This window comes from Zootoca vivipara, chromosome 3 (assembly GCF_965207765.1).
Source record: "Zootoca vivipara chromosome 3, rZooViv2.hap1.1, whole genome shotgun sequence".
NCBI classification, from domain to species: Eukaryota; Metazoa; Chordata; class Lepidosauria; order Squamata; family Lacertidae; genus Zootoca; species Zootoca vivipara.
This window is the reverse complement of record NC_142586.1, coordinates 5813363-5827132: the sequence shown is the minus strand read 5'-3', so window position 1 is coordinate 5827132 and position 13770 is coordinate 5813363. Positions and strand designations below refer to the sequence as shown.

Below are 13770 nucleotides of genomic sequence, written 5' to 3'. Positions count from 1 at the left end.
ATCTGCCAGGGAAATAAAGGGTCTGGAAAGGTTATCCTCGCTCAGAGCTGCCAAGGGTCCATCACTTGTGAAGATAAAACTCATTAGTATTTCGTATCCATCTCTTAATAAACAACACAACACGATGTGCTTTCAACCAACGTCAGACGATAGAAGGGAGCTACTGGTAAGTTTCCACCATTTATTTAGACACCTGAGATTTTCACAAATTTAAGCAGTTGTGTTAAGTCTAAGAGCTCAATTCTCAATAGCCTTTCATAACTTTTTCAACAGCAGAGGTTTGGTGGATTAAAAGTGTCAGAGCCTCCGACCCTCACTCCGATTCTGCATCTTATTACAGGAGTCCTGAAAAGGAATCGTGCCTCTTAGGGCAGGGACCACACACTCAGCCGTGCTTGGGAGAACAAACAGGGAAGGACAGGTCTCCTCCTTCCACCATAGAGATAGATGAGAGGGAGAGAGGGAGAGAGGGAGAGAGGGAGAGAGAGAGAGAGTGAGAGTGAGAGTGAGTGAGAGAGAGAGAGAGAGAGAGAGAGAGAGAGAGAGAGAGAGAGAAACTGGAGGAAATGGGGGGGATGACAATAAATCAGGGCAGGTTGACAGACGCTTTCCGCATTGCTTTACATTGCACCCTGGTTATATATACCGAGGGACGTTCAGTGCAAGAGCCTGCTTCCGCTCTGGTGCTTGATTACAAATGGGGGGGGGGGAACTTTTCTGTATTTTAAAATGATTTTATAAGTTTCCCTTCCTGCTGCCCAAGGCTTTTAATATGATTTTTCAGGATAGAAGGAGAAAATAGACAGTCTAGGTGGTAGGGATAATTTTAATCTTTTAGGACAGTAAGTGTGAAAAGGGAACCGTGTGAATAGGCTGCCTTCACCCTGTCTTTTTACATTCTTTGCCTCAAAGAATTCTGGGCATTGTAGTTTTCCCCATTCCCGGCCTTCTTTCCGCGGGAGAAACGGGCTCCCGATGGGCTTCGGAGAGGCGTTGGAAAGCCCTTGGTCCCGCCTCCTCCGTCCGAGGCAGCGCGCATGCGCGGTGGGGGCGGGCTGCTCGGCTCTCTCCGCCCCTTGGTCCCCCCTCCTCTCGTCCGCGCTCCTCTCTCGGAGGAAGGTGAGCCGGAGGGGCCCCAGGGGAGAGACCGGGGACAAGACCCTCCAGAAGGTGCCCGGGTCCCTTTGGGGTCCAGGGCGGAGGGAGGGAGGGGTCTGTTCTGCTCCTAACGGCCCCCACCAACGGCTGGGTCCCTCCCTCCCCTCCCCCCCTCCAGCGCTGCCTTTGGGGGGGGCAGGTGGGGTCTTCATTCCTCCAGGCAAGAGGGGAGGGGCACAATGCTTGCTCCCCCCTTCCGCGGCAAGGGGGGAGGGAGGGAGGGGTCTGTTCTGCTACTAACGGCCCCCACCAACGGCTGGATCCCTCCCTCCCCTCCCCCCCTCCAGCGCTGCCTTTGGGGGGGGCAGGTGGGGTCTTCATTCCTCCAGGCAAGAGGGGAGGGGCACAATGCTTGCTCCCCCCTTCCGCGGCAAGGGGGGAGGGAGGGAGGGGTCTGTTCTGCTACTAACGGCCCCCACCAACGGCTGGATCCCTCCCTCCCTTCTCCAGCGCTGCTTGGGGGGGGGCAGGTGGGGTCTTCATTCCTCCAGGCAAGAGGGTAGGGGCACAATGCTTGCCCCCCCCTTCCGCGGCAAGGGGGGAGGGAGGGAGGGGTCTGTTCTGCTACTAACGGCCCCCACCAACGGCTGGATCCCTCCCTCCCTTCTCCAGCGCTGCTTGGGGGGGGGCAGGTGGGGTCTTCATTCCTCCAGGCAAGAGGGGAGGGGCACAATGCTTGCACCCCCTAGTCCTGCTCGGATTTATGCTGTGGGGGATGCAGAACTAAGCTATCTGTGGCAGAATTAGTCAATTAGTTATTTATTTACTTGATTTATTCTGCATCCCCAGAAGCGCGTGCATGCGCAGATTCGGCGCTTCAGGTTGCGGACCTTTCAGGTTGCGAACGGGGCTCCGGAACGGATCCCATATGCAACTAGAGGTACCACTGTATACTGTATAGGATTGTGCTGGATGCTACTACAATATTAGCGGTAGCAATTATTCTGAGATTCTTCTCTTCATTTTACCTGCCATTCTTACATGTAATTATTTCTCCGTCCATTTACTTGGGAGTAAGCCCCATGGAATTCACAAGGACTTAGTTCTGAGTAGACATCATTAGGTTTATACTGTTGTTGTTTTTCCAAATGATTTTTATTAATTTCTCAGATATAAGCATAACAATATATTTATGAAATACAAATTATACCAAATAAAATATACAAACCATCACCAAACAATTATCTATATAATCCCACTCCCCCCTACCTTCATACCCAATTTTAGTTCTGCCGAACCCAACTTCCCTTTCACTTCACATTTGGTTTTACAACTTGTCTTAAATCTTGCACTTTTCTTTTTCCCTTATTTCCATAAGTTTCCTTCCTTGTCCATATTCTATGTATAACTCTATATTTACTGTTGTAGGTATTATTTCAAACCTGTTAGTGTCTTTATAGTTTTACAATATGTTTCCAGATATTCCACAAATTTGCTCCACTCTTTTTGTGATTTTTGATCTCTTTGTTCCCTTAACTTCCCAGTCAATTTGGCCAATGGATCCCGTATGCAACTAGAGGTACCACTGTATATAGGATTGTGCTGGATGCTACCGAATATTAGTGGTAGCAATTGTTCAGAGATTCTTCTCTTCATTTTACCTGCCATTCTTAAGTATGTAAGTATTTCTCCGTCCATTTACTTGGGAGTAAGCCCCATGGAATTCACAAGGACTTATTTCTGAGTAGACATCATTAGGTTTATACTGTTAGTCACTTTTCTTTGCATTAAATAGTCCATAGCAGGTGAGACAGTTAAATCAAAAGTTGCTCCTTGTTGATATGAATCCACAATCCTATACCCACTTATTTGAGAGTAACCCCCCATTGAAGTCAACAGGGCTTACTTCTGAGTAGACATGCATCGGCTTGTGCTGTAAATTAGCCACACTTTCATAATTTAATGGGACTTAGCTAGCTGTGACTAACTGATTTCAACAGAACCAAAGTGTGGCTAACTTTCAGCACACACCAATACATGGTTCCATGTGCATTGACAGAATCATATAATTGTAGAGTTAGAAGGGGCCTTGGGGTCATCTAGTCCAACCCCTGAGGCACAGTCTTTCTTTAAAGAATTCTGGGCACTGCAGTTCCTTAAGTGTTGCTGGGTCTGGCAACTCTGTGAGGAGTAAACTACAGGGCCCAGAATTCTTTTGGGGAAAGAATGTAAAGGTGTAGCATGCACATGTAAAGCATGAAAGGGGGTTAACTCAGAAGTAAGTCCCCTTGTATGACTTGCTTTTGTTTTTTTATGCTTTCCCGCCCAGGACACTCCAAGCTGTAAGGTGAAGCTCACAACAGCCTGCACTGCTCACCGAAAAGCAGCTGTTTCTCAGAAGGTTGCCTTGCCATGAGTGCTGTATCCCAGAGCATGCTGCAGTTGGGCCAGTGTTCTCCCTTGTGCCCCAAAGAAAGAGACACGCTCACTGGGGAAATGGCGAGGTTCATTCCGTGGTGGAGCTCTTATTTTCTTCTCAAGCTGTTGGACCACAGCAGAAAGTTTCTGAACATGGACATGGAAATAAGCATTACCTTCATGCTTCCTTTTGTTCTCCATCAGAGGGGCAGCTCTACAGGGAAACAAAGGGCCACATGCGATGAGATTATCTAAACCTCAAAATAGGCCTCAGACAGAGACCATATGGTCTGAGGTATGAAAAAAGTTGCTGACCCCTCCTCTAGATCTTCAACGATGAGCTCTTCTGAAAGGAAAAGAAGAGAAGGCTAGCAGTTAGAGAGACTTTCTTATATACACTGAACATATACATGGAAATAGATATGACCTTCATCTTTGCTCTTCTGTCTCATGGGGGGGGGAGGAATTAGGAGCCTACAGGGAAACAAAGAGCCACATGCCATAAGATTATTTATCTAAACCTCAAAATAGGCCTCAGACAGAGACCTTTCCTAAGAAACCTTAGGGACTGGCTGAAGTCTTACCTTTTGGGTCTTGTGGAAGAGGGTATGGCGGGGTAAGGCGGGGGTGTGTGGGCGAGGGGGAAACATTATTTCGTCTGAGACGAAACACTCTTCTGATCCTGGAAACCTCGAAAAGGAAAAGGAAAATGTGAGAAATGGGGCTCACAGTTAGTACTCTCCTGATCCACATCCCCAAACTGGTATCTAAACCTCAAAATAGGCCTCAGACAGAGACCACATGGTCTGAGGGATGAAAAAGGTTGCTGACCCTAAATCAGCTGACCCTAAATCAGCTGACCCTAAATCTTCGATGATGATGAAAGGAAAAGAAGAGAAGGCTGGCAGTTAGAGAGACTTTCTTATATACACTGAACATATACATGGAAATAGACATGACCTTCATCTTTGCTCTTCTGTCTCATGGGGGGGGGGGGGAGGAATTAGGAGCCTACAGGGAAACAAAGAGCCACATGCCATAAGATTATTCATCTAAACCTCAAAATAGGCCTCAGACAGAGACCTTTCCTAAGAAACCTGCAGGGTCTTACCTTTTGGGATTTTTCAAAGAGGGAATGGCGGGGTAAGGTGGAGTGGGTGGGGGAGGGGGATGTGGTGGGGGAGGACTGGGGCAGGGGGGGAACTTTGTTTCTCCGAAAACGAAGAATGCGTCGTATCCTGGAAATCCTGGAAAAGAAAAAGCAAAATGTGAGAAATGGGGCTCACAGTTAGTACTCTCCTTAACCACACCCCCAAACTGGTTTTGGCATTCACGAATCTAAGTGCACTATCATCACAATTCAGTTGTGCATCAAGGCCTTGGCGCCCCCACCCCCCGATGATAAAAACGCACTGAGACAGGATTTTAATTTAAAGGTTAATGGGTAAAATTTTCTGGAACGGTTTGGCGGGGTAAGGCGGAGGGGGAGGTGGTGGGCGAGGGGGAGGACTCTGGGATGGGGAAAACTTTGTTTCTTCTTCCTAGGCGAAGAACTCCTCTCAGCCTTGAAAGTCCAGAAAAGAAAGAGAAATGGGTCTCACAGCTTGTACTCTCTAATGCCTCTGAGCTCAAGAGGAATTCACTATCATCACAGAATGCAGATGCTGAGAGACATCCTACTTACATGTCTACCTTCTTCCTGTAACAAACGCGAAATGATCCAACCGTAGGAGCTCGCCAGGCCTTTTTGCACTCTGGTGACCATTGAGCCAGCAGGGGGAGGTGTCACAATGGCTTCTGTAAAACAGGGGCTGTCCCTGGAAAATAGGGACACTTGGCAGGTCTCCTGAGGTGCCCAGATGAACCCATGATATGGTGCTTAGAATTATACAGACAAAATTATTCCTTAAATAAATACATATATAGACACACTGCCTTTTTGTCTTTTCTCACGCAAGAATATTTCACTAGGTCCGAAAGAGGCCTTCTGCTCACAAAAGTGCACCTGTGGGCCTGAGCCTCCTAAATAGCTCTACTTTGGAGCAAGGTTTTCTGACCCCAGTGGAAATTAGTTCCTAGTGAGCATGCTTGGGTTTGTGGTATGAGGAACAGGACACTGCTCTCAAGAAAGGGGAGAGCTAGCTTTATTCACGTTTGCCACGTGTTGGTGTTGGTAAAGGGTAAAGGTAAAGGGACCCCTGACCATTTAGTCCAGTTGCGGACGACTGGGGTTGAGGCACTAATCTCGCTTTACTGGTTGAAGGAGCCAGCGTTTGTCTGCAGACAGCTCCCAGGTCATATGGCCAACATGACTAAGCCGCTTCTGGCGAACCAGAGCGGTACTTATTTTTCTACTTGCACTTTGACGTGCTTTCGAACTGCTAGGTTGGCAGGAGCAGGGACTGAGCAACGGGAGCTCACCCCTTCGCGGGATTCAAACCGCCAACCTTCTGATCGGCAAGCCCTAGGCTCGTGTGGTTTAACCCACAGTGCCACACACACCCCGTTGGTGTTTGTAAGTACTGCGAAATGCCTCATTATTTGCAAGGACTTTTCTGCCTTTTTAAAGCTCATTATAGTCAGCCTCACACAAGCAAACGGACAGAGGCAGGAAAATGCCCATGTGACAGCTACGGGGGCCTTGGGGAAGGGGGAACAAAGAAAAATGAAGAAGCTACACAGCACCTTCTGGATATATTTTGAGATTGAAAGTAGCCCATGAACAAAAGGACAGCTAACACAAAAGGACAGCCCTTCAGATGTCTAGTGCTTAATTTTTCCCCATGGAAAGGTTTCGAATTCACAAGTTCATTACTGACAATGAATGGATGCAAACAGCAAATATTGCACTAGGCAAACTTCGCAATTTCACCATTCAGTTTTGCTTATTAAAAGCTAGTAAAATAGACACACTAAATTAGATCACTCTCTAGGGCTGGGGTGGGGAACCTCTGGCCCACCAGAAGTTCCTATTTAGCTAAGCTGGCTAGGCTTGATGGGAGATGTGTTTCGTCAGCATCTGGATTGCCAAAGCTTCCCACCCCGACTACGGCACCAGCAAGTCTTATGGTGCAAATTGTCCTACGAAGATTGCCCTAATTTGCATAGGTTGGAAAAAATACCACATTACTGGCTCTCAGATCTGTGCACAGGAAGGATGGTAATGGATCAGCATTCCTAACCCTGGCAAGAAGACGCAGCTCACGATCAATGAACTGGCAAGAGTGGAAGTTGCAGCGCTGCGTTACAGCTTGCAGTTTGTTTGCAGTGAAACAAACCACCAGGCCAATTCCGGTGTAACATTAAGCCAAACCATGGTTTATCTCCCACTGGTGCAACAGCAGAGGGAAGAGGAGCAAAGTGGCCACTCTTTTCCAGGTACCACCAGCATGCTTGCACCTCTTTGACTTAATGTTACATGGAAGCCAAGCCAACCTGAAGTCATGTTTGATTTGTTTTTCCCATGGCCAGGTGTTATGTGCCAGTGCAGCACCTTTCTGAGCCATGGCTACCCCATGAGCAGCATCCTTTCTGAGCCATGGTTTGCTTGGCTACCCCACCCAAGACACCCACCAAGCTGCAAAGGGAAGATCAGCTGGGAAAGAAAATGGAGATCATTTGCTATGTGTGGACCAGGTCATACTACAGTATAGGGATTATTTAACTCGATAAACTACCAGGAGTTATCATATAGAACTTAGTAAACAAGAGGAGAGGAGTCCAAAACATTTTAGCCTGGGAGTCCAACTCAAGGTAGCCGCTACCACCTAATCCTTTGTGCAAGATCAGGCAGAAGGGGTTTCTCAGGTCTCAACACGGTCCAGAGCAGAAATGACACAGGCTTATTTATGCACAGGCTTCAATTACACCAGGTAGCTTTTCAACAGTTCCCTTCAAGGACTAGCTAAAGAGCAAATCAAGCACAGCAAGAACAGAAGTAGAAGGGGTTTTTATTAGCCAAACCTCTGACAAATCCAGGGGTAGACCAGAAAAGTCTTAAAAGGTGGATTATTTTTAGAGGGGCAAGGTCATAAGAAAATAGGAAATCCATTCTTCAAAGCATGCCTTGGCTTTGACACAGGAGTCTAGAAAAAGCAATATGTATATTCCGGCGTATAAGACGACTGGGCGTATAAGACGACCCACAACTTTTCCAGTTAAAATATAGAGTTTGGGATATACTCGCCGTATAAGAAATACGACCCAGCATATAAGACGACCCCCGACTTTTGAGAAGATTTTCCTGGGTTAAAAAGTAGTCTTATACGCAGGAATATACTGTACTTGCAAGCTACATAGTCAAGAGATATTATCAAGCACTGTTTTGAAGCAAAAAAAGCACAGTTCTCTGATTGCCTTCTTGCACACTTTTTTTTTAAGTGTGCCCAGGCAAAGTGTTTTACACGAGCGTCTAAAAAGCATAACACATGCATGCAACAAATGTGTACGCAGAACCAGGGAACTGTAGAGTTGGAAGGGACCATGAGGGTCATCTAGCCTAACCCCTGCAGTGCAGGAAATGTTTGCCCAACGTCGGGCTCAAACCCACAACCTTGAGATTAAGAGTCTCAGGCCCTATCAAAGGAGGGGGAAGGAGGTATAAATAATAAATTATTATTATTATTATAAACCTTTTTATATATATAATTTTTATTAGTTTTCACATAAACACACAAATTAAACATTTAACAAACACACCCACTAACCACTACAAAAACAGAAAAGGAAAAAAAAAGAAAAATCGACTCCCCTCCCTCCCGTCTTTCGGATTTGTTTTACCGGCCTTATCGTGCAGTTTCTTTTACCTACTTATCCAAAGTCAATTCGTAGGATTTATTTTAGTCCTGCCAATGTCCTTAGACTTCTACAGTTCCTCTCAATATATTCCACGAATTTACTCCACTCTTTTTGGAACTTTGCTTCTCCCTGATAGCGGATCCCGTGGGTCAACTTAGCTAGTTCTGCATAGTCCATCATCTTCGTCCTCCACTCCTCAACTGTCAGTAAATCCTGTAGTTTCCATTTTTGGGCCGATAAAGTTCTTGCCGCGGTTGTAGCATACATAAAAAGTCTCTGATCTTCTTTAGCTATTTCCCCTCCCATTATACCCAATAAAAAAGCTTCAGGTTTTTTGGGAAAGATATCTAAAATCTTTTTCAACTCATTATATATTTGTTCCCAATATTTTTTTTAACCTTTTCACATGTCCACCACATGTGATAGAAGTCACCATCTTTCTCTTGGCATTTCCAGCACTTTATACTACCTGTTCTATACATTTTTGCTAATTTAACTGGTGTTAAATACCATCTGTACATCATTTTCATAACATTTTCTTTCAATGCGGTACATGCAGTAAATTTCAATGTTTCATTCCATAATTTCAACCACGCATCATAATTAATATTATACCCAAAATCTCCTGCCCATCTTATCATCACCTCTTTTGTCAACTCATCTTTTGTACACCATTCAAGCAGCAAATTATACATTTTTGACCATAACTTTACTCTGCCTCCCAACAATTCTGTTTGAAATTTGGACCTTTTACTTTCAAATCCTAATTTCTTGTCTTTCATCAATACATCATTCACCTGATGATATTGTAACCATCCTGTCAAAACCTCCTTAATTTCATTCTTAACCATCATTTTTGTTTTTCCTCTGTTCAACTTAAATCCAGCCAACTGTCCAAACCTATCAATTTCTTCTAATGCTTCTGCAACACTTTCACTGGGGTTTTCCAAAGTTAACACCAGATCATCCGCAGTTTGGTTTCACAGGCCGATTGAATACAAGTCATACAACTGACTGATCTGTTCCCAACAGACTTCTCCAGACTAAGTTTCAGATGCAATGCCCATGTGTACAGTATGTATGTATATGTGTATCTAGATGTATAGACAGTGTGCATAGTACCTGAAATAAAATGGGCACCATTCACCTAATAAACCATATCAACAAAAGCCTTGTACAAGGGCTTCTGCTTTCATAATGGAGGGTTAAGGTTAGGGTCTTTGGGGGTGGGGTGTCAAGGCATGCAGAATAGGCTGTTTGGAAGCAGGTTGCAGATTAAAGTCAGCTAAAGCTCATAAGCAGGTTGGGATGAATGCACATATTTTTTAATGGTAACAGCTAGTGGGTGAAGGATTTCTGTGTGCAGCAAAGTTTGTGGACAGGGGCATGACCATGAGGCATGCTGAGGCGCAAGTATCCTACATGGATCCCTTCACGCATTCTCTTAATGGTGTCTGAATTTCTGTTCGATGAGTTGGCACAGACTTGTGGAATGAGTGCAGAGACTGAAAAGGTCATATGAAAGCTTTTATCTGTGGTGGTTGCAATGGTCCTCTCACCTATCAAAGCCATCACTAGATATTGTGGTCATAAGCTAGTTTTTGAAAGCTATAATGGGAAGACTTTGCCCTGAAAAGATGGCAAAAAATACATTCCTTCCATCAAGGTTAAGGTGTATGTATATATATGTGTGTAAGCAGGTGGCGCTGTGGGTTAAACCACAGAGCCTAGGGCTTGCTGGTCAGAAGGTCGGGGGTTCGAATCCCTGCGACGGGGTGAGCTCCCGTTGCTCGGTCCCAGCTCCTGCCAACCTAGCAGTTTGAAAGCACCTCAAAGTGCAAGTAGATAAATAGGGACCGCTACAGCAGGAAGGTAAACGGCGTTTCCATGTGCTGCTCTGGTTCACCAGAAGCGGTTTTGTCATGCTGGCCACATGACCTGGAAGTGTACGCCGGCTCCCTCGGCCAATAATACGAGATGAGCGCGCAACCCCAGAGTTGGTCACGACTGGACCTAATGGTCAGGGGTCCCTTTACCTAAGTAAAAGGTAAAGGTACCCCTGACCGTTAGGTCCAGTCGCGGACAACTCTGGGGTTGCGGCGCTCATCTTGCTTTACTGAAGAGGTGCTTCAGGTTAAGAACAGTTTCAGGTTAAGAACGGGCCTCCAGAAGGTACCACTGTACCATGTAGGAGTTGGCACTGTGTTGCTGGTGTGAAAAACACTGTTCTTGTTTCCACTGGCTGTGTACCTCTGCTATTAGCCAAAGATAGTTAACCACATCTGGTGACCAATGGAAATGTCCTAAGCTTCCCTGAGAACACTTTAAGGAGGCTTATGAATGTTGTCAGGCAATACACACAAAGGTATCACACGAGGCGAGTGTGTTCTATATAGCCATAACTCAAGGAATTATTCTTGTACATAATGTTTCCACAGCCCAAGCAAAGGGTCATGACTTACAGAGCCTGCAGAAGATGCCATGCTCAGTCCTTGCCATCTCCAAATAGAACCTGGGAAGCCTGAAAGCCAGGAGAGCTGGACAACAGAGCTACAGGGATGATTGCCTGGCAGATTTCTAGGTTATTCAAATAGTGTTGGTGTCTAGAGTCTACCTTTTCTTTTCTTTTCCTAGGCAATACAATCAACGGAAAAGTCATCCATGTTTCTATTGCCTTCATCTGGCTGTATGCAGCCCTCTGGGCCATGTTGCCTCTGCTAGGCTGGGGGCATTACGGCCCAGAACCATTTGGCACTTCCTGCACCATAGCCTGGAGCCAGTTCCACAACTCGTCTAATGGGCTTTCCTTTATTCTGAGCATGTTCATTCTGTGTACCATTCTCCAGCAATTACCCCCATCATCTGTTAGGTACTTGGGCATAGTCTCCTGGGTTCCTAAAACCTCTCAAGAGATGCAGAACTTCAACAGGACTTCAAATGCAGAAAAGCTTGGTGTGGGTCTGTGTTGTTGTGAGCAGAGTATTTTTGTATTTTAAAGAGCAATAGGATCACAGTGCTCCTTTGACTCAGACATTGATTTTTGTCCCTACAGATTGAAAATTATTGTCAAAATATTGGGGAAATGCCAAAGCACTGGGCTGTTTGTGTGTGGTTTCCTCCCTTTATAGTTTGTGATCCATTTGAGTTTCAGACATTGAGCCATTCCTCTGTTTTTCAGTTGATAGAGTCATTGGTATGAAAGCTTATTGTATTAACAAGAAATAATATTAAAATTAATAATAAATAAATAAATATTTATACCCCACCCATCTGGTAGGGGTTCCCCAGCCATATACATACTGGGGACTAACATAATGATGAGCCTGTATACTGTAAGACTCTCAGATCTTACAATACATGGGCTCATAGAGGAAGCATGTGGTGTATATATTGCTATTCTATGAGATGCTGAGGTCCTGGCATATTTTCCTTCTATAGGACTAATTTGAAACAGGTGACATTCCATTAGGATGTAAAGCATCTGATAAACACAAAGGATGCTGTTCTTAATTTCTTATCCTGATCTTGTGTTATTTTTTTTACTGCTAGAGGGCTGTTGTGCTGCAGAGGCTACTCCTTTTGGGTCTTAGGATAAAATGAACGGACAGCCTAAAATGAATGCAAGAGCCAATTCTTTAAATATCTCTTAAATGTTAAGGCACCAATCCTTCATTTCTCTCTCACCGATTTGCAAATATAAAAAGCCAGCTAGTAACTAATTCTAAGTGGTTGTGTTTACAGATGGCTGCACTGATCAGTGTGGGATTCCTCAGCGCACGGACAACATATGCCGCAGTCAGCTTCTGGTCAATATTTCACTCCAGTAAATCAATACCGCCCATCGTTACCTTGCTGCCATGTCTTTTTGCTAAATCCTCAACAGCCTACAACCCTTGTCATTTACTATACTTTCAGCAAAACTTTCTGGTGTGAAATTAAGCGCCTCCAGTGCGTCTGTAGTCAGAAAGTTTACTTTAGCACCAAGCATACCACCATAGCCATGTGTCAGTGATTTGGCCAGGAAGGGATAACGCACACGTTTCTTCATTCAGAAAGACAGGCAGTGGAGAAGTTCCAAATCCATCAGCTGCAGCTTCAGAAGTCTTATTTGAAAATGTTGCTCCAAAGTCCAGATCATGAAATCTCCCAGGGAAACACTGCAAGGGCAGGAATTCCTATGAGGTTTTTTAATAAACTGCTTTCAGGATCCCTGTGATGAATTCCAAGGTCTCTGTTAATTAATTAATCAATTTTTAAAAAGACCTGCCAGCAAGAAATGAGGCCTCTCAAGGAATTTTGAGCACATGGACTAAATGAGAATTTGCTATATTCATAGCTGGCAGAGGAGGTAGTTATGCAGTTAAAAGAGATTGTAATGTTAGTGAACTTGGCATTTGTTTTTGTGCTTTTGTTGGAGTGCATGTGATGCTGAGCTCAGGTGTCAATGATGGAGTCTCAAGAGGCACAGGCGTCTTGAAGAATAAGAAAAGACCCTTGCTTAATGGGCTGTTAACATCTCCCGCCTTCACTACTTCTATTAAGGCTGTTGAGCAAGAACCTTACAAAAAATGGACTTTTAATAAAAGGGTCGCTCTACCAGTCTACTCATTTTGTACATGTCATCTCAGTAAAGGATTCGTGAGGCCACAGACCTGGAAATTGCCCACATCTCTTGTAAGGCCACCAGCTTCAGACTCTACAGAGGCTATTGAGCAGGAAAAGAAAAGGGTAGGAAAAGGATATTCGTCAATCTGACAATCAAACAAAGCTAGGGGAACGAGACTGGACTGAAAGGGCAAGAGGCATGTGAACAAACAGTATGAAAGAGCAGGACATAATTTCACCATCTCTCTGTTCAGTATCAATAACATTTATTTTCAATTCTAATTTGCATTTTTAAAGATACAAAGTTTATTTCAGATACAGATATAATGTAGTCTCAGATGCAAAATTTTAAAATTTCTTTGAAAGATTTTACATACATATGTAATAATATTGCAGATGATTTCCCACTTTCTTAGCAAGAATAAGGCAAAACCAGACATTGTAGATGATTTAGCATGAGTTACTTCTTTCTATCAACAGATCACAATGCAGCAACACAAACTATAAGATTCAAAAGGAATTGCAAAAATTACAATAAAATGTTTGTAAAATTCCGCTTTGGAGTGCGGAACGGCATGGCTTGCGGCACACGGCAGGGTGCGGCTCAGCGGTGCAGCACGGCTGTGAGTGGCTCCGGGGCAACTTGCGGCGCACGGCACGGTGCTGATCGGCGGCACAGGAGGGAGCGGCTGGCTGCTCGGCACAGAGCGCTGTTCCAGGTCGACACCTAAAAAACCTAAAAGAGGGAAAAGGCCAGCAAAAGTTTGCAGATAGCTGGCCTGGGTAGTGACGCAACTGGGATTCCCCCAACTGCCTTTGAGAGATGTTCTGGGCCACCCTTTGGCTAAATGC

At 44.9% G+C, this 13770-nt stretch overlaps 1 long non-coding RNA gene and 1 pseudogene across 1 annotated transcript; both read left to right on the top strand.

Annotated features, from left to right (window-relative positions):
• Positions 1-1021: 1021 nt before the first annotated feature.
• Positions 1022-3948, top strand: LOC118078938 (uncharacterized). Its single transcript, XR_009557280.2, has 3 exons — positions 1022-1119; positions 2643-2776; positions 3428-3948. It is a non-coding gene; the product is annotated as an uncharacterized LOC118078938 (long non-coding RNA).
• Positions 3949-4742: 794 nt separating this feature from the next.
• Positions 4743-12453, top strand: LOC118078937 (opsin-5-like; annotated as a pseudogene).
• Positions 12454-13770: the final 1317 nt, after the last annotated feature.